Source organism: Dipodomys merriami, unplaced genomic scaffold (genome assembly GCF_024711535.1).
Source record: "Dipodomys merriami isolate MVZ:Mamm:240054 unplaced genomic scaffold, mDipMer1.0.p SCAF_2564, whole genome shotgun sequence".
Lineage (NCBI taxonomy): Eukaryota > Metazoa > Chordata > Mammalia > Rodentia > Heteromyidae > Dipodomys > Dipodomys merriami.
In genome coordinates this window covers 39,163-44,121 of record NW_027204009.1, presented here as the reverse complement: position 1 = coordinate 44,121, position 4,959 = coordinate 39,163, and the positions used below count along the sequence as shown (strand labels likewise).

The 4,959-nt window shown below is 50.8% G+C and overlaps 1 pseudogene; it reads right to left on the bottom strand.

Moving 5' to 3' along the window:
- Nucleotides 1-1,394: 1,394 nt before the first annotated feature.
- On the bottom strand, nucleotides 1,395-4,736 carry LOC138836753 (transcriptional regulator protein Pur-beta-like; annotated as a pseudogene).
- Between the last annotated feature and the right edge of the window lie 223 nt (nucleotides 4,737-4,959).

The following is a 4,959-nucleotide window of genomic DNA, read 5'->3' as shown; positions in this document are numbered from 1 at the left end:
GTCAGCATATTCACGTTCACATCAATTCCATTCACAGATGGATTTCAGCTTCCACCGGGTGCACTGCTTTAATCATTCATCCATCATTTGCCAACTTTGATTGTGAGGTACTAATAAGATGGATCAATTTCTTAAAAATTTGTTTTAAAGAATAAATGATGCTGGAATTCTGAACCTGAGGATCTTTAGTATTTGAACAAATCCACAGATTAAACTGAAGGTGAATTAAGACTTCAGTTTTAGTTATTTCCAACTTCTCTGTGAGGATGCATATTCCATTAAAGCTCAGGCTTGTAGCCATACTGTCCCTTTTGCAGAAAATCATCAAGTTTTACAGTTAAAAATGCAGCCAATCAGTGGCTGTAACAGCCAAATTAGCCATAATTCACTTGCTCATATGCTAGAGCCATGGGATCTGGCTCTCATTCACACCAATGCCACTTCTTGGTAATGACCTCCACCTTTAGAGATCAAGGGAAGAACTTTAGTGAGCAGCAACCCATCGACTCAACGAGTTTGCCTTGTGCTTTATGCCTGACGTATTGTGCCTACCTCAGCAACCCCCAATGTAAAACTGCTTTTATTTTTTGAAAAAAAAATTCCTTTTGCCCAACTTTTAAACTATTTTAGTAATGAATTCTCTAGTTCAAGCATTGGCTTTTGAATTTTTGCATCCCGGAAAACAATTCTGCAAAGAAAAGACATGGGGCCAGGTTCCATGCAAAATCATTAAAAAAAAATCCAATTTGTTTTGATTCACTGATGGCTTCTTGAATTCTTTTTTGCCTTGTCCATGATTGTGTAAAGTTGCATTCCTTTTCATAAACCTGGACTCTCAGGACTGGGTAACTGCCAAGGTCTCTCTGTCTCAAGAATTTCAGTGAAGATCTTGATCCAAAAGGCTGATTAGAATAAAGGTGAAGGATAGACACTGCAACGGCGGCTCGGCCTGGAGAGATACTTTAGATTTACCCAGGTACAACACAAATTCAACTGTTATACACAGATGGATCTGGGTAAATCAGATGTGTTTAGGGGCACAGACTCGAAATCTATCCCCTTCAGGATTATCTAGATGAGCTTAGGAACCTCGGGTGGGAAATAGAAGCTGAGACATTTGCAGGTGAGGAGATGGTGTTGTTCTCTGCAGGTTGCTGTCAATTTCTGGAACTTTACTGCTTTACTCACTGTTCAAGACTGTTGTCTTATGGTTATTTCTCTTAACTATATTATTTTTTTTAATTTTGTTGGTTTTTTTTTCTCCCTTGGTGGCCTCCCGGGCTCCTTCTCCACTAGCTCACAGGGGAATGAGCAAGAATGGGAACTAGCCAGGGGGATGGGGGGTGGGGGCGCGGGTAACAGGGTGGGGGAGGCCAGGGGGGAAAGCTGCCATTTCAATCCTCATCCACCTCCTCGCCTTAGGACTCCTCACCCCCCCCCCCCAGCATGACGCTTGTAAAGCTTATCCCTCTGCCGCTCCTGGATTTCTTTCATCTCATCCGCATACCGGCAGAAGGCGCCACCAAACTTGCCCCAGGCCTTGAAGGGCACGGTGATGGCATTGCGGTAGGACGGCTTCACCTCACTCACACAGTAGAAAAACTCCGTACTTGTTGCAGCCCACATTGAAGAAGAAACGTTTGGAGTCCACTGTAATAGAGGTGCCCTCCGGGAGTTCCCCGGCCAGCTCGTGGTCTTCGCCTCCGTAGTCATCGAGGAGCTTGGCGAGCGTGTCGGAATTCGATGAGACCTTGCGCAGGCAGCATGATGGTCTGGCCGCTCTGGAGGCCTCCAGGCCCTGTGCCTGCGCCAAAGCCGTTGCCGCGGTTGACGGTCTGGCGGATGTGCAGGAAGGGGCCGCGCTGGTTCTCCTTGAGATCCAGGTAGTACTTGCAGTACTCACGCACCAGGAACTCGCTCTTGAGGTGCGCCGGCCTGCCGCCCTCCTCAGCGCCCGCTGCCAGCTGCTCGGGGCTGCTGGGGCCCAGCTGTGCATAGTGATCGATGAAGTGGCCCAGCGAGTCACGGAAATTGGCCGCCACCACAATGGACAGCGTGAGGCGGCTCTTGGAGCTGCCCGTGCCCACCTCTGCGATCTTCAGGAAACCGCCCTTGGCGTTCTGCTTCATATCCAGGTAGAAGCGCTTGTTCTGGATGTCCAGCCGCTTCGAGGCCAGCTCCTGCTTCTCCTGCTGGCCGCCACCGCGGGGTGTGGGCTGGAAGCCTCCCTTCCCGCCACGGCCGCCGCCACCGCCACCGCTGCCGCCACCACCGCCCGCCGTGCTAGCTGCCGCTGTTGCTGTCCACCATCTTCTTGGCTACTGCCTTGCCCCGCCCACTGTGCTCGCGCCCCCACCCTCCGCCCTGCGCTCGCGCTCCCGGGCCCCCCAGCCTTGCCTGCTGGCTCCTCACGCGCTCCTGCTGCTCATCGCAGGCCGCCGCCGCCATCCCCCATCCCCCAAGGAGAATTCTTGTGTGCTGGGCCAGTGGCTGTTACTGAGCTGGGGTACTGTACCCAAGTGGGCTTCCAGGTGCTCGCCAATGGTGACAAGGAGACTGTGGCCTGTCATCATAGGGCACCACCACCATTGGGTGACCACCTTCCAGGCTGCCTTTGCTGACCGTGATGACCGAAAGGCTGCCATACTTGCTGCCAGTGGTGAATAAGCCCATTTTATAGAGAGGAATTACTATTCTTAAGTGCGAAGACTGGAATTGGTTGAAGGTCACACGGCTGGAATGTATGGATTTGTACTCTGCTCATGCGACTTTAAATTGAGTCTCAGAATTGAGCACCATCCACTGCAGGGCTGGTTGGAGCAACAGCTGGTGGGGTTCCTCCCTCAGGATCTCTGACTCAGTGTGTGTCTGTAAAACCCACTCTTACCTTTCACCTTCTACCTTGGGTAGCCTACATCAGGGTCTTTGGTTGAGTGCCAGGCTGTGCCTGCTGCCTGCTGCCTGCTTGCAGGTTGGCCTGCTCTGCAGCCAGCAAAAGCTGAAAGTGTTTCATGTACCATGCACACCAGAGACTCTAATGCATCTATGCCAACATCCTGAGGGCCACTGCCCAGCAGAGAGCACAGCTGAGCCTTAGAGACTTAGAAAACCTCTTTTGGAATGCTGGCTCTGTTCCCTCTTCCTTTTTGTCACACTGTCAAAAAACCTATATGTGCTAGACCAAGGAGTGGGTGGCTAGGCCAGTCCCTAATGGGACTTTGTTGCTGTACATGAGCACTTCTATCTGCCACATCCTGGGATCGCAACCCACTGGTATAAGTGCTAGATAATCAGGCCACCACTTCACACTTCAGGATAAAAGAAGCTCACCTGAGGTCTTGGTGCAAAGTCTACATGTTCAGGGCTTGTGTTACTAGCCACGTCCTCACTAGGGGATCAATAGTGTACTCTCTGGGGCTTCTTCCTCTCTGGGAATGACCAGGCCTTGCTTTATTCACAGAAGTGGCATCTTAGGCAGATCCAGGAGATGCGCAGCATGGATGTGTGCCTGACTTTCATGTAGAGACTTAGATGACTGAGCCAGCCATGGATGGACAGGGAAATGCTTCTGCATCCAAGTTGCCTTGATGAATTCTTACTTAGAAGATGACCTGGCTCTAAGCAGATCTCAAGGGGAAAACAAGAGTAGATGGGCTGGGCCACATCTATAATTCTAGTACTTAGGTGGAAGAGACAGGTAGAGAGCAGCTGGAGGCCAGGGTTTAACTTCATAGTGAGATTGTCTCAAAAGAAAGCCAAAGACTGAGGAGGTAGACCAGTGGTTAAAGCAGTTTTCTACTGTGTGAAAGTGTCTGAGTTCAATTCCCAGCATTCTGAGGACAGCATAGACACAAGCTCTGTTTCCTGACCTCCTTTCAGAGGTAAAGGACCTAGCCACTTGATCAAGGTGCTTTACAATGAGAAAGACACCAATAGTACCTCAGTCTTGCACTGCCATTGAGCCTTCTTAATCTGTCTGTCCACTGATATGGACCAAGTCATGACTTCTGTTTCCCCACCACTATGCCAGGGGACCCTTCCCTGTCTGTTCCTTCTCAGAAGGAACACAAGCCATGCTTCTCAGGTAGAACCAGAGTATTTTTGGCAGTTCCTTGGACCTGTTAGTCAGGCCGTGGACCTCAAGGAACCTGCTGTTCAAATGTGTGCCGAGGACCAGCTCTGTCGGGACGACGGAGGACACCTAGTGGAGGAACTGCCTCCGTCGATGTGGATGTGTAGGGACTGACAAAGCCACAGCTGAGGACAGAGATGGGGCCAGGGTCGCAAGGCTCCTTCCCCATTTGCACTTATCTCTGGATTACACCCAGCCATGTCCTCTGCTGCTCTGATACTGGAGATCGCTAGCAATAGGGGATCACACTGTGCATCTGTGGATTCTGATCTATGCCAAAGCATAGCCATTGGGAGTTGGTAAGGATTGCTGAAGAATGTACTCTGGAGTTGGGGGGGGGGCTTTCATGATGTGATGTGTGTTGGCACAGGCGAGGGCAGTTCATAGGGAGTGCTGCCAAATCCCTCTTGAGGACTTCCTGCTTACCTGTGATCCTGCCCATGGTTACAGCTGGACTTGAGGTGGTTAGGTTGTGAGCTGACAGATCAGAGACCTTCTCTAAACAGAGCCCTGAGTTATCTGGAGGGACGACTTGGCCCTGTCTGATGGCCTGGTAGCTGCTACCCAGCTCTGGCTCTTTTGGCTTAGTGGGTGTGGAGGCCATGGTGCAGGTGAGGAAGGTCCTTTCCTTCTGGCAGCCCAAGGAGGAGATGTGGTTTGTCCCTACCTCTGGGCATTGCATTTTTGTCTTATAAGCTTAAATGTCTCTGGTCCTGGAGGAGCTCAGAGTCCAGAAGCAGAGAAATGACAAAGTAAGTCCTGACAAACTTGCTTGTCACTAGTGGCAAAAGGTAGCCCAAGGTGTAGGCTGTCAGGCATTCTGGACC